The sequence below is a fragment of the Bos grunniens genome, chromosome 17 (assembly GCF_055505025.1).
Source record: "Bos grunniens cultivar Pamir isolate PY7600 chromosome 17, Bosgru_T2T1.0, whole genome shotgun sequence".
Taxonomy (NCBI): Eukaryota; Metazoa; Chordata; class Mammalia; order Artiodactyla; family Bovidae; genus Bos; species Bos grunniens.
This window is the reverse complement of record NC_141181.1, coordinates 11,095,167-11,122,481: the sequence shown is the minus strand read 5'-3', so window position 1 is coordinate 11,122,481 and position 27,315 is coordinate 11,095,167. Positions and strand designations below refer to the sequence as shown.

Genomic DNA, 27,315 nt, shown 5'->3' with positions numbered 1-27,315 from the left:
CTACAAATGTCTACAAGTTTGTTCTTCCAGCACAGATTGGATGCAATCATGACTGAATAGAGTGGTGGGGAAGGAGATAGGAGTTGTAAGACTTTAATTTCAAACTTTCCAACGTTAATAAAACAATTTGGGCTTTGAGCTCTGCAGCAATTAACCATGACTACCTGTGGGCTAAACAACTGGACACAAAACAACTTATTTCAGCCTTCATAAAGGTCAGTAAAATAAAAGTTTTTAACCAGGAAACATTTTAAAAGACAAAAAGCCAATTCCAGGAAGCATGAGCCCTTGAGTAATCTCTTATACTGCATTTTCCATTGTTCACACCCAATAACCAAGCATGAAAAGGCCCATGCTGTGGTCTATTTAAGATGATAGGAACAGAAATATCTATGTGCCTAGCGAGTAGAACATATACAATACAGACATGGTCCTTTCTACCAAACACATGGATTTAATTATCAGGCTCACGGTCATCCTCGTTACATGAAGCAGTTGCTGAAGGAATTCTCACTCAGTATGCTCTAGCTGAAACATTTTAAATATTCAACATACCCAGAATGTGACTGAGAAACTTTCAGAAGAGAGTAGGGTACAGGAAAAAGAGACTAAGGGAAACGCAAGCAAAACTCTGAGTGCTTTGTGTCAGGTCAATAGCTCCTCTCCTCAGGGCCCCTCTCTGGGGCGACCCTGGCCCAGGAGGACACCACTTTGATTTCCTGCCCACATATGCTCTGTTTTACTTCTCTTTTAGGACAAAGAGTAAGAAGCCCTTCGGAAACTCTGCTGCTGGTTCTCAAATAATCTCAACGTTTAAATGACCTCTACAAAAACGATTTGTTAAAAAAAAAAATCCATTACTAAAAGAAAAGATTCTCTTACCTGTCATTAATAAAAGCTATATTCAAATCCAGCTTATAAGAAGGTCTTATCAGTCTGCTTCCTCTTCTCCTCTCATTCACTTCAAATCACTGGGCTAGTAGGTAGGGAAATCAACAGGAGCAGAGCTTCAGGGATGAAGAAAGAAAAGAAACAAAGGTTTTAGATAATCAAAAAGATAACAATCAGTTCCTAAGAAATTCAAGTTAGAAATAAAGTTAATTGTTCAATGTAATAATATGAAGTGAAGTTACTCAGTCGTGTCCGACTCTGCAACCCCATAGATTGTAGCCCACCAGGCTCCTCGGTCCATGGGATTTTCCAGGCATGAATAGTGGAGTGGGTTGAATAGTGGAGTGGGTTGCCCTTTCCTTCTCCAAGGGATCTTCCTGACCCAGGGATCGAACCTGGGTCTCCCGCATTGTAGGCAGACGCCTTACTGTCTGAGCTACCAGGGAAGCCCATGTAATAATGAACTACCAGGGAAGCCCATAGTATACGTATATGGGCTTCCCTGGTAGCTCAGCTGGTAAAGAATCTGCCTGAAACGCAGGAGACCCCGGTTTCCTGGGTAGGGAAGTTCCCTTGGAGAAGGGATAGGCTACCTACTCCAGTATTCTTGGGCTTCCCCGGTGGCTCAGATGGTAAAAAATCCACCTGCAATGTGGGAGACCTGGGTTGGATCCCTGGGTTCGGAAGATCCCCTGGAGGAGGGCATGGCAACTCACTCCAGTATTTTTGCCTGGAGAATCCCCACGGACAGAGGAGCCTGGTGGGCTACAGCCCATGGGGTCTCAAAGAATTGGACATGACTAAGCAACTAAGCACAGCACAGCATATACTATATTCCTTATTTTAAAATTATTAAATGCTCAAGGCAGAAAAAGTTGTAAAATAAATAAAAATTTAACAAAAGAAATAAAATGTTCTGAAATAATACCAAGAAATAATTATTATGAGTTGGTTGTTCTTTTGAGCCTTTTATATATAAATAGGACTTTAAATGCATTAGTGTATTTCATTATATATATGTATACCATAATTTAATCATTCTAAATTGTTGGGAATAGAAAGGGTATATAATGTTTTACTGTTATTAACTCTGACACGAAAAATCCTGGAATATAAATCTTTCTGCATATTTGTGACTTTTTTCTCTTTAGAATAAATTCAAAACAGTGAAATTATTGAGTTCAAAGAGTATGAGCTTTTCTAAGGCTTTTAAAATATATTGTTGAACAGCCCTCCATAAATTTTGTACCAATTTACACTCCCAAGAGCAATGTTTGTGAAAATGTCTTTCCAAACAGACCCGCTAGTTTCCTTGTCTTAAAACAATAGGTTAGTTATCAAAAAAAGGTATAGTAAAAGCTGAAACAGCATTCTATCTGTTGAGAAATTATTTATGCCTTCTCATACACTCAAAGAGAGAGCATATGTTTATAGTAAAGACAATATTCACCACAAACCACTGCACAGACAAGCCACACATATTCACTTATTTTTATCCAAATGAAGCACAAAGAAATGCAGTTTGGATTTATAGCCTCCCAAGTCGTAAAATCCTATTGTTTTACGCTCTTCTGAGTGACAAGAGATCTAACAAAATAGCAGCATTAGCAAATTCTGTGTTTATTGCATTGCACACATGCTACCGCATGCATGCTCAGTGGCGTCCAACTCTTTGCAACCTTGCGGGCTGAAGCCCAACAGACTCCTCTGTCCATGGAATTTTCCTAGGCAAGAATACTGGAGTTACTTGCCATTTGCTACTCCAGGAGATCTTCCCAACCCATGGATCCAACCGGCATCTCCTGTGTCTCCTGCATTGGCAGATAGATTCTTTACCACTGTGCCAACTGGGAAGCCCATTGTACAAATAGAAAACACTTAATCTACAAAAGGTGAGATTCAAAGGGACAAAAGACAGGCTCACCGGTGAGGATGACATCAGACACTAATGTCCCTCATAGCATAGATTCTGGGTGTCAAAAAGCACCAGAGAATTAATGGGTGTCAAGATGGTAGGATTTTATTTCATAGGCTAGAAAATTTGGAGAGAATGACCAAGAGGAAAACAGTGAAAAGAAGGGACAGGGCAGAGAGTCAAGGTCACATCAGTGCATCCAACCAGGAAGAATAGGTAAGTTTTCCACGGGTAAAGTTCTTAATTTGAAATACATCCCCAAGTTATTCTCTTGCTCCCAGGACCCCCAGGAAGGTAGAGCTGCTTTTGTCTCCACTCAGTCTCCCCAGGAACATTTGCATTGTTTCTCTTGCTAGGTGGTCATCGCCACTCCTGAGTGACATCTCAGCCACTCTCTAAGTTACAAAGCTAAATGGATACATCACAGATGTGTGGCTGCAGTGAACAAGGACTCTGCAGTACAAATGCATTTGGGAGGACTCCTAAGACATGACTTTCTTACTCAGAGCATAGATACAGATTGTCTCTATTGAATCAAAGTCAGACAAATGATAAAACATTTGGATTGGTTTTGGGGCCCCTCACCATCCACTGAAATGCTCCCCAATTTGAGATGCCCTGTTAACTGACCAACATGATGTGAAAACTACACAGGAACTTTTCTAAAACTTCCCTGGGGGTGATTAAAAACTTTTAGCTGTATATTTCTGAGAGACTACAAAAGAATTGCTACATATGTCTTAAATTTATGAAGACCATCGTGGTCTAAAACAGAAAACAATAGAATAGCTTAATCCTGGATTCAGACATTGAGTAATGAGAAGCAAGCTCCCCTTTCCACCAGCGTCTGTCTGTCTGAATCTCTCTTATTTTTCCTGCCTCCCTCAGTCTGCTTGATCCTCTAACTCAAGACTGATGTTCTTTCCAGACGGAAATCCATCCATGGTCTGGAGATACTAAGCCACCAGCAAAAACATACACGTGAGGAAGCCATTACGCCCAAACTCAACCCAACCACCCAAATCTTACAAGAGACTCAAGTTGGGTTTAAAATAGAAGCATTCTGCTATTTTTACTTGTTAATTTGATATGATGATTTGTTTTCTACTACTGATGATGAGATTTTCATTTCTGTTTCACACCCATATTTGTATTTTCTCAAAACGTATTCCATTTTAATTTAATATTTAATGCTTAATTACTCTGTATATGAAAGCATTTCATGTTAAACTAAGAGATACTTTGTATTGTTTGTTACATATGGGTTTTACTTTCTTTCTAGGGTTAATTATTCATTTGCCATTTTCCCACTTAATTGTCAAGTCCCTTAAATGCCTGGAAATCTGTGCCTTAATAAGCTATTTGGTGATTCTAATGCAAGCTAAAGTTTAGGATTCATTGCTGTAATATTATTAGGAAACAAGTGATTTTTTTTCTTTAATTGTAGTATCCCAGTTAGTAACCCATGGTAGTCTTTCTCTCAGTGGTCTTATGACAGATTCTCTGAGTGAGTCATGTTACACATGTAGTCATGTGGTAAATTCGTCGGAATTCTCCAACGAAGTTCAAAGTTCATCAGGTAAATTTCTGATTAAAACTGTTTCCATCTCTGAAAAAAAAAATTAAAAAATAAAATGGAAGCAAATGTTTAAAGCACTTCTGTAGGTGTAGGACTGGATGTTCACTGTAGTCTTTCCAAAGACGGTAACTTTCTTTTTATAATTTTTAAGTTTTCTTTTTTCTTTTTTTGGGCCACATGGCATGCGGGATCTTAATTCCCCAACCAGGGACTGAATCCATGCTCCCTGCAGTGCAGTGCACAATCTTAAATGCCTGGACTGCCAAGGAAGTCCCCAAAGAGGGTAATTTTCTAACAAAAGTTTTTCAACCCAAAATTCAGTTATACATCAAGCACATTTTTGCAGGGAACTGTCATGCAAATATGTATTATAGGGGAGGAGTCACTCTTTGGTCCAGCAATAGAATTCTTTTTTTTTTTTTTTTTCAGTTTACAAATCCCATCATCCACCAAATGAATGGTCTATAAGATGAAAGTGAAGTGACAAGTCAAAGCTCAGTCATATCTGACTCTTTGTGACCCCATGGACTGTAGCCTACCAGGCTCCTCCATCCATTGAATTCTCCCAGGCAAGAACACTAGAGTAGGTGGCCATTTCCTTCTCCAGGGGATCTTCTTGACCCAAAGATTGAACCTTGGTCTCCCGGATTGCAGGCAGATTCTTTACCATCTGAACCACAGGGAAGCCCTGGTCTATAAGATAGGATGCTCACTGGGTCACTTTTATTTTTTTTTTCTTTTATTTAAATAATTTAAAACCAAATATCAAAATGAATCCACCACAGGTATACATGTGTTCCCCATCCTGAACCCTCCTCCCTCCTCCCTCCCCATACCATCCCTCTGGGTCGTCCCAGTGCACCAGCCCCAAGCATCCAGCATCGTGCATTGAACCTGGACTGGCATCTCGTTTCATACATGACATTTCACATGTTTCAATGCCATTCTCCCAAATCTTCCCACCCTCTCCCTCTCCCACAGAGTCCATAAGACTGTTCTATACGTCAGTGTCTCTTTTGCTGTCTCGTATACAGGGTTATCGTTACCATCTTTCTAAATTCCATATATATGCGTTAGTATACTGTATTGGTGTTTTTCCTTCTGGCTTACTTCACTCTGTATAATAGGCTCCAGTTTCATCCACCTCATTAGAACTGATTCAAATGTATTCTTTTTAATGGCTGAGTAATACTCCATTGTGTATATGTACCACAGCTGTCTTATCCATTCATCTGCTGATGGACATCTAGGTTGCTTCCATGTCCTGGCTATTATAAACAATGCTGCGATGAACATTGGGGTACACGTGTCTCTTTCCCTTCTGGTTTCCTCAGTGTGTATGCCCAGCAGTGGGATTGCTGGATCATAAGGCAGTTCTATTTCCAGTTTTTTAAGGAATCTCCACACTGTTCTCCATAGTGGCTATACTAGTTTGCATTCCCACCAATGCAATCCCTATCAAGCTACCAACAGTATTCTTCACAGAGCTAGAACAAATAATTTCACAATTTGTATGGAAATACAAAAAACCTCGAATAGCCAAAGCGATCTTGAGAAAGAAAAATGGAACTGGAGGAATCAACCTACCTGACTTCAGGCTCTACTACAAAGCCACAGTTATCAAGACAGTATGGTACTGGCATAAAGACAGAAATATAGATCACTGGAACAAAATAGAAAGCCCAGAGATAAATCCACGCACATATGGACACCTTATCTTTGACAAAGGAGGCAAGAATATACAATGGATTAAAGACAATCTCTTTAACAAGTGGTGCTGGGAAATCTGGTCAACCACTTGTAAAAGAATGAAACTAGAACACTTTCTAACACCATATACAAAAATAAACTCAAAATGGATTAAAGATCTCAACTGGGTCACTTTTAAAGTGACTCCTGCATCAGAAGATTCCACAAAAGCAAATCTCCTTTCAATCCTTCTTTGATTAAATTCTAAGGGAGTAGTCTTAACAAAAAATAGAATTTGTTCTAAACAATAGAGATTTGATCGAAATTAGATAGTTAAGCCTAAACAAACTAGCAAAAAAAGTAACTCACACTGCAATCAATGGTTGTCAGTCTTTGGCTTCATCATTTAAATGTTCATGCTGCCCTAAGAACTTCATTCCATTTTAAGAGTGTGTTATATTGACTCTGATATTTGTAGTTAATCACTGTCATTTTAGCAAATTTTCTCCATCTTCTGGCCAGGATTCATTCAGAGGAAATCTGCTATTTCCATTCTAAAGGCCATCTTTCACCACATTACAGGGAATTATATTTATTTTCCTGCAGCTTTCATTCTAGAGTTAAAATTTTCTAGTGAAAAATATCTTTAAAGAAATCATGTTGTTTGTATTTTGAAAAGTGACTTATACTTATGTCCACATTCATATAAAAGGTATTACCTTACTATTCCACAAAATAAAACTAGAAAAAGGTCCCTGTTTACCCAGGGTTCATATTGATAATAAAGTCTTCTTCAACTATACATATTTAAGTTATTGTCACATTTAACAAATCATTGAGTTATAGCAAATAAGTAATATAGAATCTACTTTTATAAGCAAAAATTGATTTTCACTGAGTTCTTCAATTGTGCCTGAAAATAAAGTGTACTATTTAAAGAGAGCTTGTGAAATTTCAGGAATGTCATATATTGGTAAACAATCCAGAGCTACATGTGTAAAGAGGCAATTAATTTGTAGAGTAAATGCAAAACAGGTTCTGCTACAGTTATTTTTCTCTCTAAACTAACTCTGGGGTGATCTCTCCTGAATTCAGAAAAGCACAAGCAATTTTGTTGAGGGTGGGGTCCCACTCCTTAATTCTTGCATCCTGTGAAGCTTCCAACATCTGGCCAAGAGGCAGAGACTCTGACAATGAACCTGGACTGTGCAGCTGCCGTGACAAAGGAAAGACCGAGGGGCCTGTGGGGAACCAGGGTGCTGCTCCAGGGCACAGTCAACACGGCACCATCTTCCCTGGGGCCTGCTCATCTTCTCAGACTAAGTCGACCCACACTAGGCCTGCTGCTGCTGCTGCTAAGTCGCTTCAGTCGTGCCCAACTCTGTGGGACCCCATAGACGGCAGCCCACCAGACTCCCCCGTCCCTGGGATTCTCTAGGCAAGAACACTGGAGTGGGTTGCCATTTCCTTCTCCAATGCATGAAAGTGAAAAGTCAAAATGAAGTCGCTCAGTCGTGTCCGACTCTTAGTGACCCCATGGACTGCAGCCCACCAGGCTCCTCCGTCCATGGGATTTTCCAGGCAAGAGTACTGGAGTGGGGTGCCATTGCCTTCTCCAACACTAGGCCTGAGGTGACCTCAAAGGAAGCAATTAGGACCAGAAACTTCCCTTCACTTTAAGGAATGTTGAAAAAGTGGGTCCAAAACAGTCCTCTGAGTCATGAATTTGAAATTCCTTGTGAGAGACGGGGCATTGTCTCTACCAAGCCAGGTCGTAATGACCACGGCCATCTTCCTTCTGTGAATCTCTGCTATGTCCTCTGCTAATCTCACTGCAGCACTTCTGCTCTGTCAGTCTGTTGGGGAGAACGAATTGTACTTCAAGTATATGAAGGCTTGTGTATACAAGGAGGCAGAACTGTGGTTTCATTCAACAAACCAGCTCAACTAAATTATAGTCATTAATGAACTGCCTTCCAATTCTAGGTCAACTGGTCATGGCCTCAGATCCTTCACCTAGGCTCTTCCATGGGTACCACACAATATTAAGGACTTGGGCATGAGTCAAGAAATCAGTATCCAAGCTTCATCACTTACTTACAATCCTTGTATTGACCTAATCTTTAATTTTTTTGTATTTTAATGCTCTGATATCTAAAGCCTTGCTGATCATAGCTGGACTGCTTATCTCAAGGTTAGTCAATTACTGGAGATGGTATAATTTTTAAAAATTGTATGTTTATCAAATACAAACTAACCATCCAGAGCCCAATTCTTCAGTTCAGTTCAGTCCCTCAGTCATGTCCGACTCTCTGTGACCCCAAGAACTGCAGAAAGCAATGCCTCCCTGTCCACCACGAACTCCCAGAGTTTACTCAAACTCATGTCCATTGAGTCGGTGATGCCATCCTACCATCTTATCCTCTGTCGTCCCCTTCTCCTCCTGCCTTCCATCTTTCCCAGCATCAGGATCTTTTCAAATGAGTCAGTTCTTCGCATTAGGTGGCCAAAGTATTGGGGTTTCAGCTTCAACATCAGTCCTTCCAATGAATATTCAGGACTGATTTCCTTTAGGATGGATTGGTTGGATCTCCTTGCTGTCCAAGGGACTCTCAAGAGTTTTCTCCAACACCACAGTTCAAAAGCATCAATTCTTCAGTGCTTAGCCTTTTTTTTTGGTCCAACTCTCACATCCATACATGACTACTGGAAAAACTGTAGCTTTGACTAGATGGACCTTTGTTGGCAAAGTAATGTCTCTGCTTTTTAATAAGCTGTCTAGGTTGGTTATAGCTTTTCTTTCAAGGAGCAAGCATCTTTTAATTTCATGGCTGCAGTCACCATCTGCAGTGATTTTGGAGCCCCCCAAAATAAAGTCTCTCACTGTTTCCACTGTTTTCCCATCTCTTTGCCATGATGTGATGGGACAACCCCAGTGAACTGCTTCATGACAAAATAATCCATCTGGTCAAGCACCCATATTTTCAAGGAAAGCTAAAAATCTATTTTCATGTGAAGAAACTCCCTACATATAAAAGTTGACAACTAATTTAATTTTTTAAATCACTGTCTGAAAATGCTTTTTGTGCTAGTTTTAGTGTTAAGCCCTCCATCTGAAGACTTCTCCCCTCAGATATTTTAGAAGTATTTGCAAATATCTATAAGGAACACACAGTACTTATTCTGAGGAAGACGGACGGGAAAGAAAGTTCATTTTATTGGACTGGAATTGATGCTTAAAGCCATAAAATTTTACAGTCTAAGTGAAGTGAATTATATTATGTGGGGAAAAAATAAATTTAAAATGTTGGTGTTTCACCTTCTTTAACATCTTTCATCCTTCCACTTCAGGTCCTCACTGCCACCCAGCCTCGTCAATGCTGCCCTGGAATAGTGCCCTAGCCCTCCAAGTGGGGGGCACCATGCCCAGTGTAGTCAGCTTTATGTTTTACTTTTTAATGCATAATTCCAACCACCCTGAGCATAATATAATTAAGTGCATGTGCCCTACGATGTTTTCATCCTTCATGCTGACACTTATTTTAGAACTCCCAAGTTGAAGATCCTATTGTTTGTGACAAAAAAGTCAAAACTTAAAAATCTCTGCAGTTTTTCCCTCTCAAAATGCATATATATATATATATATATATATATATATATATACATGTATACATGTGTGTATATATATATATATATAAAATATAGTTACATACATAGTCTGCACATACAATAATAGAAAACACAGGAAACACACTGGCCAAAATTAAATAAAAATGCCAAGATTCAGTTCCAACCACCAAAATCAATTTAGAGCTTTTAGAGTCAGGCTTAGAACAATACAATTTCCTATGACTCATGGTCAAAGTCAAATCTTCACAGAGGTTTTAGAATCATTGCTAAAGTGTTGGACCTAAGATTTGATATCTTCTTTCAGTTAGCAATAAAGTAATTTCTAATTTTTATTCAATATATAGCCCATAAAATTGTGGCCTGCTAATGGAAAAATAGGTTTTTGAATAGCCATTTGGTCATACCCTGGGTCAAATCATGGTTCCTCTGAATGGAACAATATATCAAAATACAACCTCTAAATCTGTCACAGCATCAGGAACAAGAGTTTAAACTGGGTTAAATCCTGCTAAATCTAAATCTTGCCATATTTTATGGCAAGAATTTCTTTTAAATGTTAATTAATTTCTACTGCTCTGTCAAATTTCCTTGAAAAAAATGAGAGAAAAATGTAGCAATTTTAATGTGATAATTTTAATAAGACAAACTTCATTTTCATTAGTTCTTGAGAAAACAACTTCCATAAATTTATTAATCAAAGATATAATTTATAACTACAGCCTGTCTTTTAATTTGTCTACAAATTTGTCTAAACTCTAATTTTATATGCATATCAGTGTACCATTATGATTTCTTAACATATATAAACCAGAACTGCAAGAAAGATTCCAGGCAACCATTCACTTTATTTTTGAAAATGAAATAAAAATGTTCAATTTTCTCTCAGTAGTCTTCTACATCTAAACGGTCTAATTGTGCACATTACACCCAAGAAATGAGTTTTTCTGACTCCTTAACTTAAAGAATCAGCTGGAAAAATTCCAGTCTTAGGGAATACAATGTATTACAAATATGTTTCCAAATAAATACCAATTGGACCATGTTATATAGTCACATAATAAGATCTTTAGAGAGACGATGTCACCAAAAATTATAGAGTTAGGACCTCTTAAAATTCTCTCCCCCATAAAATCAATGATGAAAATAGAAAACACTATCAGAGTCAAATTCTTCCAAACTCTGGGGGAAAAAACCCAAAAGTTTTATTGATGCTGGGAGCATTTATTCAAGGGAAATGGCTGAATTCTGGTAAGCAGAGGAAGCTTTGTGGCATTTTTACTTGTCCTATTCCAAGCCTTCACTTTGCAGGTTTGAGATACCCTTAAAAAGCCAAAAGTAATCATGACAAAAACCAACAGCCTACAAACACAGTGTAAACCAACAGCCTGATAAAAACCAGAGTGAGAAGAATGGTAGTGGAGCTCCATCGAAACCTTTCCCAGACGAATGCCATTATTCTGCCCTTCTTATATTCAAGGCCGTGGTATTTTACCTGATTCAGAATTCACTCAGTGCAGAAGCTATTTCCCCAGGAGAATTTGTAAAAACAACCAGAGGCAATTGGTCAATTTCATGGCAGGGTGAGGCAGTGGATAACCACTGCAATAAAGAATAAGCTAACAAAAAGTTTCAAAAAGAAAGGCTGAGGAGTGAGATGCCCACAGGGGCATTAGGAAGCTCCACCGTATTTCTGGGAATCTAGAGGCCCATAAGATGAGTAGGGTTATACACATGTCCAGGGCTGTGCACGTGCTCAGGAAAGGTCTGAGAAGGCTCTATGTTCTCACTGTAGGCTGACCTTGAGACCTGCCCAAGTAAGAAGGCAAAGTTATTAAATGCCTGAGTGTTGAAGGTTTGCTGCAACACACACACACACACACACACACACACAGCCTTCAGCAAGATACAGGGATATTGGTTACAGGTGTTTAAGAAAATTTCTGTCCAATCATTAACTAATTATTAAGCTAATCAAATATAGGCTTTATTGAGAACACTCGACAAAGAACACAGACTTTATAAAATTAGCTCAGAAAATATACTAAGCGAAAAAAAAAAAAAAACAGCAATCCTAGGTGGGGAGGAGAATATGATTTCTAGATTTATCATATTAACATCATTTTAAATGTTCAGTTTTCAATAAAAATTACTATATTGAAAAAGAAAAAAGAAAGTATGGCCCATAACCAGCAAAAAATCATTAAACAAAAATGGAGGACCAACATTGGAACTGCTAGATGAATAATTTAAAGAATCTACATGCTAGCAAAGTAACACTCAAAATTCTCCAAGCTAGGCTTCAACAGTACATGAACCAAGAAAGTCCAGATGTTCAAGCTGGATTTAGAAAAGGCAGAGAAACCAGAGATGAAAATGCCAATATCCACTGGATCATAGAAAAAGCAAGAGAATTCCAGACATACATCTACTTCTGCTTCATTGACTATGCTAAAGCCTTTAACTGTGTGCATCACAACAAACTGTGGAAAATTCTTAAAGAGATGGGAATACTAGACCACCTGCCCCGCCTCCTCAGAAATCTGTATGCAGGTCAAGAAACAACAGGTAGAACTGGACATGGAACCAATCATAATCAAATTGTTGAAAGAGAAAGACAAAGAGAATCTTGAAAACAGCAAGAGAGAGGTGACTTATCATATACAAGTGATTCCAGTACGATTAACAGCCAATTTCTCATCAGAGCCCATCAAAAGCCAGTGGAAATGGCGTATTAACAGTGCTCAAAGAAAGACTGTCAACCAAGAATTCTATACCCAGCCAAACTATCCTTCAAAATTGGAGAAATTAGGACATTTCCTGATGAACAAAAGTTAAGCAGATTAATCAACTGCAAACTTGTCCTACAAAAAAATACTAAAGAGACTTTCAGGCTTAAATGAAAAGTCACTAGAGAGTAACCCAAATCTACATGAAAAAAGAAAGCATCACTGGTAAAGGTAATTACATATACAAATATAAAATGTAGGTGTATGTTTCGTTTGTCTCTTTTTTTTTCCACATATGATTAAAAGAAAACCACATCATATAATTATTATAAATCTGTGTTGAGAGGCACACAGCGTAGAGAGATGTAATTTCTATGACAATAACAGCACAAATGAGGGAGAGGTACCTGAACTGTATAGGAACAAGGCTGTTACATACAGTTGTAGTTAAGTTGGTACTAATCTCCCCAGGTGGCACTAGTGGTAAAGAACCCACCTGCCAGTGCACATTAATAAGAGACGTGGGTTTGATCCCTGGGTCAAGAAAACCCCCTGGAGGAGGGTATGGCAACCCATTTCAGCATTCTTGCCTGGAGAATCTCAGGGACAGAGAAGCCTGGTGGGCTATAATCCACAGGGTTGCAAAGAGTTAGACAGTGCTGAAGTGACTTAGCACATGAAATCCAAACCAAATCATTACAAGTGGAGATATTTCCCAGGGAAATACCTAAGGAATTAACTGAAAAAGAGGTAAAATAAATGACAAGGGAATTAAAATGGTACACTAGAAAATATCTTTAACACAAAAAAAGCAGTAATGGATCAAAAAAAAAGCATAAGACAAGTAGAAAAGAAATAGCGGATATAAATCCTTCCTTATCAGTCCATGCAACAGAATATTATTTAGTCATAAAAAATAAAGTACTAACTCAGGCCATGATACATATGATACTTAAAAATAATACCTCCAATTAAAATAAATAAATTTATATTAAAAAAATATTATGCTGAGTAAAACAAATCAGATTCAAAAAGTCGTATATGTTTATACCATTTATATGAAATTTCCAGAATCATCAAATCCGTAGAGACAGAAAGTATAAGTGGTATGACAGAAAGTTATGCTATGAATGTTTATGTCCCCCTCTAAATTCACATGGTTAAAATCCTTCCCTATTAGGAAGTAGGGCCTTAAGGTGACTAGGCTGTAAGGGTAGAGCTCTTATAATAGAATCAGAGCTCTTCTAAGAAACTCCACAGAGCTCTCTAATTCCTCTGCCATCTGAGGATACAAGAAGTCTGAAAAATCTGGAAGCTGAAAGAGGAATCTTGCCCAATCATACTGACACTCTGATTTAGAATTTCTAGCTACCAAAACTGTGAGAAAAATATGTTATGGTTTAAAAGCCACAGAGTTTATGATATTTTTTTATAGCAGCCCTAACAGACTAAGACAAGTGGGAATGGACTGCTAATAGGCACAAAATTTCTTAGTTATTGTTGCTTAGTCACTCAGTCATATCCGACCCTTTGTGATCCCATGGACTGCAGCACGCCAGGCTTCCTGGTCCTTCACCATCTCCCAGAGCTTTCTCAAACTCAGGTCCATGAGTCGCTGATGCCATCCAAATTTCTTAGGGAGTGATTAAATATTCTGGAATTAGATAGTGTTGGTGATTGTACAATCTTCTGAAAATACAAAAACCACTTAGTTGTACACTTTAAAATGTGAGTTTTATGATGTATAATTTATATCTCAATTAAAAAAAAAAGATCCTGGAATCAGTTATTGCTTTCCTATCCCCCAGAGCACCTATCTGAGGATGGATCAGTGAGTGCTGAGTAAAAGGCAATTTAAGGCCAATGCTAACATGGTAAAGAATCCATATGCCAGTGCAGGAAACACAGGAAATGCAAGTTCAATCCCTGGGTCGGGAAGATCCCCTGGAAAAGGGCATGGCAACCCACTCCAGTGTTCTTGCCTGGAGTATCCCATGGCCAGAGGAGCCTGGCGGGGTACAGCCCATGGGGGGCCAGAGGAGCCTGGCGGGCTACAGTACATGGGGGGCCAGAGGAGCCTGGCGGGCTACAGTCCATGGGGGGCCAGAGGAGCCTGGCGGGCTACAGTCCATGGGGTCACAAAGGTCAGACACTACTGCACACACATACACAACAGCAGGTTATGGCCTGTACCAAATCTAAAAATAATCATGAGAGAGAGAGACAGAGATATGGAAACTCAGACTGGATCAATATTTTCCCAGCTTTTTAAGAGAGTTTTCATTAATTTTAATGACATCTCTCAGTTCTGTAGACAGAAAAGCCTTTGGTATAGTGATTTCAACCATAAACTTTATTTTCATGAGTAATTATCACTCCATTTCCTCTCATCATACTGGGCAAAAGCAATGCTCATGTAGTTAACCCATCCCACACTCTAGCCTCTGATTTCAATAACTGCCACAGCATTCCTCATCAGCCACAGACAACACCCTGAAACGTATTTTTACCTAAAACTACCCCATGACAAAACTATTAACTAAAAGCATCTCTCCTCCTGATCACAGTCTCCTAATCCTCATTTTCTCTTACTCTACACTCTCACTTCACTTGTTCTTCTAATTCATTGAGTCGCCAGGCTTTCATTCTATATATTCTCCCTTTCTATGGATCTCTTATATACCTTTAAAATTATACTGCTCTGATACTGAGAAGGTAGAAGAGAGATGAGGTTTGGAAAAATCAGGAAAGGATCTGATTACATATGACCTTTTGGACCTGGAAAGGAGTTGGTATTTTATACTATTGAAAGATTTTATTCTATTGAAATTTTACTAAAAGCCATTTTAAACAGAAAAGTAACAAGCAACTACAATTTTAGAAGATCACTCAGGCTCTTAACAGAAGGCAGAGTACAAATAGGGAGGCCAGTAAAGAGGATATGATAGAAATCTAGGAAGATGACAGCATTTTGGACCTGAATGATGACAGTGAAGATTAAATGGAATTAGTAAATTTAATATGTACCTTGGAGATATAATAAACAGGAGATGTTGATGAATTAGTTGTGAAGGATGAAAGGAAAGGATGCATCTTTGATGACTCTGTAGTTTTCGGCTTGTGTAAGTGACTGATTAGTGATGCTATTTACCAATATGGAGACAATTTGGTGAAGACTAGGGTGAATGATCAGGAATTCCATTTTGAGAGGATTCTAACAAAGTAGCAGTGGCAGTAAAAGCACAGTTTTTACTCTCACCAAAACCCACCTGTAAAAAGAGATGGGCCCACTAGATAGCAGAATTAAATGGTAGGTGAAATAGAAGGCAGGAGGAGAAGGGGACAACAGAGGATGAGATGGCTGGATGGCATCACCAATGGACATGGGTTTGAGCAAGCTCCAGGAGACAGTGAAGGACAGGGAAGCCCGGCGCGCTGCAATCCACAGGGTTGCAGAGTTGGACACGACTGAGCGACTGAACAACAACAAAAGAAAAACTAGATGACATATCTCACAGCTTCCAAAACACCAATGGGTGGAGGCATAGCTCCCGTATCTATGAAACTTAATGTGTATGAAAATTAGCTCTAGGGGAAGCAGGAGAGTCAGTTAGAGTCTCCACTACTCCTGGCAAGAGGAAAGCCCAAAGAAATAACAGATACACAACTGGGGAACATGGAGGAACAATTTGAGAAAAAAACAGTGAAGTGGAAGACGTTTTCACACTTGTAGGTGATCATACATGGGATCCAAAGGGGATGGTACAGAACCAGCCTTATGAACTCTAAAATCTACCTAGTGCTAGTTTCCTACCAGCACAAGGCCCTTCACTAAGAACCAATAGATAAGAATAAATTCCAAATTAAACAAAACAGAGGCAACAGAAGCAAATAAAAGAACAAAGAAAATGCAGGGGGAGAACAGAATTAGAATTGAGAGATCTCAGAAAATACTAAATGATGTTTTTAACACTTCATACAAACAACAAATTCACAGCAATCCTCACACATTAGTACTTTTAAAATCCAGGAAAACTAATTCACATAAATGAGCAACAGAACAGATTTTGGATATATGTAGTTTTTGTAAGAAAAGCGAGAACAGATACTGACACAAATTTCCTAAGAAAACATACCAAAAAGATGCTACTACAAAATTGATGAAAATTAGAATATAAGATTTCAAATCAAATTATAAAAATTAAGAAGATCAAAAGGTGAAAAGGCAATATAAATAAAAGAACATAGAAATGATATGATAACAGTAAAAATTATTTTTAACAGTTATTTCAGAAAAGAAGAGTAAAATAAAGAAAACTAAAAGCAAACGGACGTAACAAATGATGCCTTAAGAGAAATCAAAAATGGCTCAGTGGTAAAGAATTTGCCTGCCAACGCAAAAGACATGGGTTCAATCCCTGGTCCGGGAAGATCCCACATGCCTCAGAGAGACTAAGCCAGTGTGCCACAACTATTGAGCCCGAACACCACAGCGATTGAGACCATGCACCGTCAATACTGAAGCCCACGTGCCCTAGAGCCTGTGCTCCACGCAAGAGAACCCTCCACGATGGGAAGCCCACACAACACAACCACAGAGTAGCCCCTACTCACTGCATCTAGAGAAAAGCCCACCCAGCAACAAAGACACAGCACAGCCAAAAACAAATAAATGAAATTACTTAAAAAAATAATTTAAGAGAAGTGGTAGAGAATGAAGTTGGACAAAGAAAATCAGATGTACATGTAATAGGAGGCCCCCGGAAGAAAAAAAACAGAGCAATAAAATAGAATAATGTTTTTAAATTTAATAATACTTATCCTAAAATAAAAATTTTGCAAAGGCACACTTCATACAAAAACTATGAATCAAGAAAACTCTTCTGAAATTAAAGTATATATATTCCAGGTACTTTCCTGGTGATCCAATGGTTAAGACTCTGCACTCCCAATGCAGGGGCCCTGGATTCAACCCCTGGTCAGGGAACTAGGTCCCACATGCTACAAGGAAGACCCAGTGCAGCCAAATAAATAAATAATTTTTTAAAGTATATATATCAATATATAATCTCTATATATACATAGTATGGCTCTATATATCCAGTTTTACTGAGATATAATTCACATATCATACAATAATTCAGCCATTTAAAGTGTGCAGTTTGTTTTCAGTATATTTATCAGATCAGATCAGTCGCTCAGTCGTGTCCAACTCTTTGCGACCCCATGAATTGCAGCACGCCAGGCCTCCCTGTCCATCACCAACTCCCAGAGTTCACTCAGACTCATGTCCATCGAGTCAGTGATGCCATCTAGCCATCTCATCCTCTGTCATCCCCTTCTCATCTTGCCCCCAATCCCTCCCAGCATCAGAGTCTTTTCCAATGAGTCAACTCTTCACATGAGGTGGCCAAAGGACTGGAGTTTCAGCTTTAGCATCATTCCTTCCAAAGAAATACCAGGGCTGATCTTTAGAATGGACTGGTTGGATCTCCTTGCAGTCCAAGGGACTCTCAAGAGTCTTCTCCAACACCACAGTTCAAAAGCATCAATTCTTCGGTGCTCAGCCTTCTTCACAGTCCAACTCTCACATCCATACATGACCACAGGGAAAACCATAGCCTTGACTGGATGAACCTTTGTTAGCAGAGTAATGTCTCTGCGTTTGAATATGCTATCTAGGTTGGTCATAACTTTCCTTCCAAGGAGTAAGCCTTTTTATATTTATAGAGCTATTTAACCATCACTACATTCAATTTTAGAGCATTTTCAGTGTACCAGAAAGAAATTCTGTACAGATTAGCAGTCACTGCCTCTTCCCATACCCCAATTATCAACCCTAGGTAATCTCCAATCTGTTTTCTGCCTTTATAGAGTTTCCTATTCTAGATATCTCATGTAAATGGAATCATGGTCTTTCTTAAGTGACTTCCTTCACATTTCTTTTGCAGACATTATTTCCCCTCTGTTTCTCTATATACTGTACACTGCAATAATGTGCAAACTGTGTGATACAGTATAATAAAGGTTTCTGCTTTAACTCCACATGCAAAGTTGCCTGATGTCCTCTACCTGTGCATTTGGATGGTTAGGTTATCTCCACCTCCCAAACTGACTACTAAGAAAATCAGCTCAAGCCCTCTCAGATTGTCTCTAGCAGCAGTTCCCAATAATTATTATTTATGCCTTTGGAATTTTTTCAACTTCTAAAACCTTCTATCCATTTCAATTTGAATTTCTCAGTTTGTACACTAGATGTATATTCTCCTCTTCCATTTTGTCATACCCTCCCCAACCATTGTAATGTTCTGTAGTTCTGTATAAGGTGAGACATAGTCGGGTATTTCCTACTGAAGCTTTAGTGCTTTGTAAACAAAATTAGAAGTTTATTAAAGAAAAAACTTTCTAATAATTTTTTTTCACTTTCAGATATCCTCCAGTCTTTGGAAAACCGATGCTCACTTTGCAGCTTCACTTTTCAGCACCACTGTCCTCAACTTCCTAATGACTAAATGAACCTGGGAAAGACAAATCTCAGCCACTACAGTTGACCTTCAGTATCCATGGGTGATTGGTTCAAGACCCCCTGCTGCTGCTGTTGCAAAGTCACATCAGTTGTGTCCGACTCTGTTTGACCCCACAGATGGCAGCCCACCAGGCTCCCCCGTCTCTGGGACTCTCCAGGCAAGAACACTGGAGTGGGTTGCCATTTCCCTCTCCAATGCATGAAAGTGAAAAATCAAAGTGAAGTAGCTCAGTCGTGTCCAACTCTTCGCAACCCCATGGACTGCAGCCTACCAGGCTCCTCCATCCATGGGATTTTCCAGGCAAGAGTACTGGAGTGGGCTGCCATTGTCTTCTCAGATAGCAAAATCAGAGGATGCTCAAGTCCCTTATATAGGATGGTATAGTATTTGCATATAACCTACACATATCATCTCTTATAGCTTACATTATCCATAGATTACTTATAATAGCCAGTACAGGTAAATGCTGTGTAAATATCTGTAAATACAATGCAAATATCTGTAAATACAATGTAAATGCTACGTAAATAGTGGCTGTACATGGCAAATTCAACTTTGGCTTCATAGAACTTTCTGGAATGTTTCAAGTATTTTTTACCCCCAGGGGGTTGAATCCCGGGTGGATGCATGACCTGTGGATAAAAAGGGCTAACTGTATTTAACAAGTGTGAAAAGTGAGTGTTAGTCACTCAGTTATGTCCAACTCTTTGCAACTCCATGGACTGTAGCCCACCGGGCTCTTCATCCATGGAATTCTCCAGGCAAGAATACTGGAGTGGGTTGCCTTTCCCTCTCCAGGGGATCTTCCCGACCCTGGGATCACACCCAGGTCTCCTGCATCGGAGGCAGAGCCTGTACTGACTGAGCCACCAGGGAAACCTTTCCTTAACAAATGCCTGATTTACTAAATGGTGTCCCTGGAATACTCACAGTGCCAAGAGCATTATGTCACCTTCCCTTCATCCTTCACTGCCACACAGGGAAGGACCTATGGTAAATCCAAGCCAGAGAACAGGGAAGGCTTGGCAGCATCCACCACTGAACAGATGAGGTTCTCAAAGCAGTAGCTGGAGAACATCTCACCTAGGATCCCCATGAGTGGGAGGGACACCCTAGTCCTCGGGCCCAAGCAGAACTCTGGAGGATGCAATGACTACTCTGCCGAGAGTTGCAGTGGTGGGTATTGGCCCTCTGGCCAGAGGCTCAAGGAGGCCATGATCTGGCCAGGCCTTCCTGGGAAGGGAATAGGGAGGAAGACATGGAGTTCATCAATAAGCGCATTCACACCCCACAGAAGCCTGTTATATTTTCAAGGTTCATCCATTTTGTAGCATGCTTCAGTCTTTTACTCTTTTTTTATTGTGAAATAATATTCTATTCCATGGATATATCACATTTTATTCATCTATTCATCATTTTATGGACATTTGAATGGATTTTTCACCTTAGAGCTATTATGAATATGCTACCATAAACACTGACATACAAGATTTTGTGTGGAACCTATTTTTTCATTTTTCTTGTAAGTGAAATTGCTGGATCATATGGTAACTCTATGTTTAACCTTTTGAAAAACGACCACCAGACTGTTTTCCAAAATGGCTGAACCATTTTCTATTCCCATCAGCAATGAAAGAAGTTCCAGTTTTCCCACATACTCCCAACACTTGTTATTATGGAGAAGGCAATGGCACCCCACTCCAGTACTCTTGCCTGGAAAATCCCATGGACGGAGGAGCCTGGTAGGCTGCAGTCCATGGGGTCGCTAAGAGTCCGACACGACTGAGCGACTTCACTTTCACTTTTCACTTTCATGCATTGGAGAAGGAAATGGCAACCCACTCCAGTGTTCTTGCCTGGAGAATCCCAGGGACGGGGGAGCCTGGTGGGCTGCCGTCTCTGGGGTCACACAGAGTCGGACGTGACTGAAGTGACTTAGCGTAGCATAGCATAGCATAGGCTGTGTAAACGTGGACTGGTTACACAACTGCTCTGTGCCTCAGTTCAGTAGTAAAGTAGGGATAATGACACTACCCATCCTATGGGGTTGCAATGAGGGCTAAATGAAGTAATATTCATGAAATGCTTAAAAGAGTGCCTTGCACATAATCAGTGCTATAAAGGTACTTGTTAAAGACGTAAAATAAATAATCATGATTCTCCGCATGATTTCCATCATAACATCTTGAAAGATAACATTATGTAGACAAACTCCCAGCCAGACAAGAAAGGAAATGAAAGAAGAAGAAAACCCTTCCATGTCTGAAAGAAAGAGGAAGTTATGAAAGGGAGGTCAAATTCCAAACCTCCATGGGATAAGGGGATTAAACTTTAGAGATACTAAAATAAATACCAAAGAATAGCAGAACATCAAAGCTAGTGCCCCACTCTCCCAGGTGTTGTCTGGGGTGGCTGCAAGCTCCCTCAGAAACCTTGCCTTCAGCCTGGGAACCAGTTCAACATGGTGCAACAGTTGCAGACCTGCACTGTCAGAGGGAGGCATACAGAAAAAAATTCTTCCCACATCGTATGTGGCGTGAAGTGCAGCCATGACTCTGCACTATCAGAGGGAGGTGCATAGAAAAATAATTTCCTCACGTTGTATGTGCCATGAAGGAAACCCAGATATTTTCTAATACTCCTACCCAAGGAGGAAGACTGGTGCCATAAGAGACCCAAAATCTCAGGAAATAAGTATTTCTGAGGTTCCGCAATTCAAGGCAGAGGCAAGGACATTGACAACAAAAAGTAGCAGATGGCATCACAGGCCCAATGACCACGTAGGACCAGGCCCATCAGCAACAGGTTCAAGAGAAAGAGACCAATGCCAAAGGCAAGGGGGATGACCTCTCTTATGATGAAGAAAATGTGGGAAAATACATGCCCTCATACCTAACAGAAGACAGTGCAAACTGTTATAGCTTTTTTTATGAAAAAATCTACTAAAATAATTTTAGCGTATCTATTAAACCAGAAAACACACTTGAACATACAAAGATTTTCATGCAAGGTTAGTAAAATTTTATGGTAAATGCAGATACTAAAAAACAGAAACCCCAAATGTTAACAATAGTGGAGTTGCAGTGAGATGGATTATTATTTTTTTTTTTAGTATTCTCATATGTTCTAAGTTTTCTATAAGAAAGGTCTATAGATTTTTATAATGAGGAAAACATTTTTACATAAACTTACATTTAATCAGCCTCTTCAAAGTTAAGGAAGTTGTTTTTTCTGGAAAGCCTCTCAAAAAAAAGATAACCAAAGTTCCAAGCCTGTAACCTGAGAGACCAGAGGCTAATATTTGAAACTCAACCACAATACAACCACACCTTAAATTCCAATCAGAAACAGTCATTAGTTTCCTGAACGTTGTTATTGTACTCAACAATTTCCATTTAACTATGCATCACTGACCATCCAGATCATTTATAAAAATGATCATTTAGACACATGTCAGAAGTAATTTCCAGGATGCCACACTGTCAATATTTCTTTCTTCAGGAAAATGCCGTATCTCTACTTTTTATTTCTTGACAGGAAACAAAGACTTCATGGGGCAGAGGAACCCCTCAATCAAGGATGACTTAACTTTTTACTAAAGTATATGAGTATTTTTCAAAGATTAAATAAATTATGTTCCCTGGTTTATTTTTATTCCCTTACTTGCTCTCTTCAAAGAATTCTAATAGAAATTATTCTGCAGATAAGTCTTAAATTTCAGCAGTAAGGAGAGTTTTTTCACATACATTTATGTTGATTAACCTCTTAGGACATTTTGGTATAGGGATTGTTGTTTTTCAGTCACTCAGTCATGTACGAATCTTTGTGACCCCATGGACTGCAGATACCAGGCTTCCCTGTCCTTCACCATTTCCTGGTGTTTGCTGAGAAGGCTGAGTGCTGAAGAAATATGCTTTCAAATTGTGGTGCTGGAGAAGACTCTTGAGAGTCCCTCTGGCAGCAAGGAGATCAAACCAATCAATCTTAAAGGAAATCAACCCTGAATATTCATTGGAAGGACTGATTCTAAAGCTTAAGCTCCAATACTTTGGCCACCTGATGGACTCACTGGAAAAGACCCCGATGCTGGGAAAGATTATGGCAGGTGGAGAAGGGAGTGACAGATGGTTGGATGACATCATCAACTCAAAGGAGATGAGTTTGAGCAAACTCTGGGAGATGGTGAAGGACAGGGAACCCAGGTATGCTGCAGTCCATGTGGTAGCAAAGAGTTGCACACAACTTAGCAACTCTTCAAGCTCAGTGACTGAACAACAGTGATCAGATTCAAGTGGCATTAAAAGCAAACTGTTGATTGGACCAAATTCTCAAAAGCTTTCATTATTAGTCACCAAACAGCCAGAGACTAAAGACACTAGAGAAGATCAAGCTGGGACAAGAAAGAAAGATCTAAAAAGTTGTAATCAGTGACTTAAGTCATCTGGCCAAACTCTCTCTTCATTTAGGTCATGGCTTGGTAACTACATTAGCATTAAGTTTTGAGTTATCATTTCAAATAACGTGGGATATAGTGTTTCTGTCATGAACAAGACAAAATAAAAGATAGCTGGAGATATAGATTCCACCCTTGGTACATGCTATTGCATGTTGAGATTAAGACACAATGCAACATTTACACAATTGACTTAAAGGTGACTTGGTACATAAACTTTTTAACCATTTCTGCTTGCAGACCTGTCAGTTGAAGATAAGAGTTCCCCTTTCCCCTAAAACAACATACAACATTCTGAAGATTTATGCAAGTTATAACTATCCAACAGCAATAAAAATTGTGTACTAGTACAGATCTTTCCGGATTTTGTAGCTTTTTTGTCTACAGGATTTCAGCAGTTTTACACAGTGATTGACACATTTTCTCCTTGAATATCTTTCAAGTCCTGTTTCTCAAAGTTTGACCCCTACATGAGCAGCAATGGGATTACCTAGAAGACTGTCAGAAATGCAGAATCTCAGGCTTACCCACTCCAGTACTCTTGCCTGGAAAGTCCCATGGACGGAGAAGCCTGGTGGGCTGCAGTCCATGGGGTCACGAAGAGTCAGACACGACTGAGCGACTTCACTTTCACTGTTCACTTTCATGCATTGGAGAAGGAAATGGCAACCCACTGCAGTGTTCTTGCCTGGAGAATCCCAGGGACAGGGGAGCCTGGTGGGCTGCCGTCTCTGGGGTCGCACAGAGTCGGACACAACTAAAGCGACTTAACAGCAGCAGCAGGCTTATCCCAGACTGACTAAATAAGAATATGTAGTTTAACAACATCCCCAGGTGATCTATATGGTCCTTAAATTTTTACATGTGTCAGAATCATCATCATTTAATTTTAATTTTCAGAAATGCTTTTATTCATAGTTTATTTTCAAAAGCCATTTCCTCCATGAATCAATCCTTTTTTTTAAAATTTTGTCTTCCCATATTTGAATTAAGGCCCCTTGAGCAAGTGACAGAGAGTATGAATAATGAAAAGAGGCACTTCTTATGCAACGCCCATGGTCGACATCCCTGTTCCCTATTGTTTATTGTCTGTTGGGTGAAGACTCCCATGCCCTCTGGGAAGAGCCCAGACAAAGATTCTGTTGGTCTTGGTACAATGCCTAGAACTGACAGTCACAGTGGAGCTTAGCTCTCACACACCTTCCCTTTTGTGGGTAGAGAACAGTCAGAAACATGCTGAAAAGGGACTCTGGGAGAGTTCGGGAAGCAGTATGAAAATCAGCAGGGAAGGAAAAGGGTAGGGATGCCTGGAGCAGGAAAAATAACGTCTTGGTCCAGCAGTTCAATTGAGGCACTCTCCAGTTGATGGACTGTGCCAACACTCCATTTTGACATGAGTTTTGTTGCTTGGAAAAAACATTTAACCCTGATCAGGAATTCCAAGTATGGAGCCGCATCCATAACTGAACTTAAAAAGTGGTAACCGGGTATTCCCGGATGGTTCAGTGGTTAGGACTCTGAGCTTCCACTGCAGAGGACTAGGTTCCATCCCTGATCAGGGAACTAAGATCCTGCATGCTGTATGGCACAGTCAAATATATTTTTTTTTATAAAGTGGTAACTATTTGAGGTGATGGATATGTTAACTACCTTGATCACAGTGATTATCTCACAATGTATCAGTTCAGTTCAGCTGCTCAGTGGTGTCCAACTCTGCCACCCCATGGACTGCAGCACGCCAGGCTTCCCTGTGCATCACCAACTCCCAGAGCTTGCTCAAATTCATGTCCATCAAGTTGGTGATGCCATCCAACCATCTGGTCCTCTGTCGTTTCCTTCTCCTGCCTTCAATCTTTCCCAACATCAGGGTCTTTTCTAATGAGTCAGTTCTTCACATCAGGTGGCCAAAGTATTGAGTTTCAGCTTCAGCATCAGTCCTTCCAATGAATACTCAGCACTGATTTCCTTTAGGGTGGACTGGTTGGATCTCCTTGCAGTCCAAGGGATTCTCAAGAGTCTTCTCCAACACCACAGTTCAAAAGTATCAGTTCTTCTGCACTCAGCTTTCTTTATGGTCCAACTCTCATATCCATACATGACTACTGGAAAAACCATAGCTTTGATTAGATGGACCTTTGTCAGCAATCTAATGCTTTTTAATGTACACATATATAAAAACATCAACTTATACACCTTAAAAAGGTACTGTTTTTAGTTTCCAATGTTTACCTCAGTAAAGTGAAAACAGAGAAAACTAATCACTGAACTGTTCTGTGGGGGACTGCTAGACTGTATGCAGGATGCCTACAGGCAAAAATGGTCTGATTCACCACCACGACCAGCATCATCACCATAACAGAGTTTTCAGTGTTTAGTCTCCTCAGCTTTTCAGAGTGCAGCAGCATCTGCGAAACAAGACTTTTCCCTCCCCTAATTAGCACCACGTCGAGGTCTACCCTTAACCTCAAAGGAAATCCTCTGACTGGCCATATCTCCTTCTGAGGCTTGAAAACATCCTGAATTAGCCAGTGCTGAAGCCGACAGATAAACTCCTACAGCGATGCACAAGCATGGGGACCACTTGGGTATCTAAGGAAGAGGAGGCAGGAAGCAGGTCTGTTTACCTCAAATCCCGCTGTAGCTATGTCTCCCTTTTCTTCCCTCAGACCCTCACCGAGTTCTCTGGATGAAGACAATTTTGAAGATGACTTGTAACAGGGAAGGCGTAAACCCCTAGATCTCTCAATTGCCTGACAACAGAGAAAGCGATAGGAAGTTGTAGGCATTTTCGTGAGGCTTCAACATGCCTGTGTAACCCCGCAACATCTTTCTCGTTTCCCTCAGCTGAGACGGACCTGTTTCTGACTGTCCCTGTTCTCCTGGTCTTCCCCAAAAGGAGATGGGAAGCTCCTCCCTTCCCAGAGGCTTGAGAACATCCAACCTTCACCTGGAGATCAGAATAAAAATCACCTGCAACATGTAGCTGTTATCTGCCAATAACATCTAATGAACTCAGGAGGAGAAGACAAACAGGAGCCTCTGGAGATCCTGACTTAAAGAAGTGCATCTGCTTACCCTGAAGGAAAGACTTAAGAATAATCGCACAATTTCTAGTCCTACTTCACCCTGAAGTTAACTCGTAAAGAGAAAAACAAATATCATATATTAATGCATAAATGTGGAATCTAGAAAAATAGCATCAAAGCTCTTGTTTGCAATGCAGAAATAGACACACAGACATAGAGAACAAACATATGGACACAGAGGGGGAAGGAGGGCGACGGGGTGAACTGGGAGATTGGGACTGATACACATAACACTGTTGATACTATGTGTAAAGTAGATGACTAACGAGAACATACCGTATAGCACCGGGAATTCTACTCAGGCTCTATAAATGGGAAGGAAATCCAAAAATGAGGGGCTATGTGCATACGTACAGCTGATTCACTTTGCTGTACAGCAGAAACTAACACAACATTGTAAAATAAGTATACTCCAGTAAAAATTAATTTTTTAAAAAAGAGTAAGCACACAGTAGATGATAACAGCAAGAGAAATTTACCTGGATGTTAACTGAGGCCTCTCTGGCCTCTAGACAACTAGATATGATTGAGTCAAGCCCTCATTTTCATGGGCTGGGCAAACCCGAATCCTTCTCCAACTCAATGATAACTTGAGGTGAGAGGTGTAGGGAGGACAAAGGACAAACATATTCTGTTCGGATCACCTCTGGCTACAACTTACTGCTTCCTTAGTTTGCTGGCCACTTTACCATCTCAAAGGCGCTCTCTCTCTTCATCACTGCATCAACCTTTAGCACAAATCAGTATCTGACTTCATTTCTTCATATAGGAATATGTCCATAACTCTGTCTCTCCTTCCCTCTCTCACACACATCTTGC

General features: G+C 39.8%; 1 long non-coding RNA gene across 6 annotated transcripts in view; it reads right to left on the bottom strand.

Moving 5' to 3' along the window:
- The window catches only part of LOC147355011 (uncharacterized), a 55,879-nt gene extending 29,447 nt beyond the window's left edge, over positions 1 to 26,432 (bottom strand). For 3 of the 6 annotated variants that reach the window (XR_015144144.1, XR_015144143.1, XR_015144145.1), the window contains exons 1-2: positions 26,035 to 26,289; positions 883 to 1,007 (exon numbers count right to left, since the gene is read on the bottom strand). This is a non-coding gene — a long non-coding RNA (uncharacterized LOC147355011). Of the gene's footprint in view, positions 1 to 882; positions 1,008 to 24,466; positions 25,513 to 26,034 lie in introns of those variants that run through there. The other 3 variants (XR_015144147.1, XR_015144142.1, XR_015144146.1) reach the window with 3 other exon arrangements.
- Between the last annotated feature and the right edge of the window lie 883 nt (positions 26,433 to 27,315).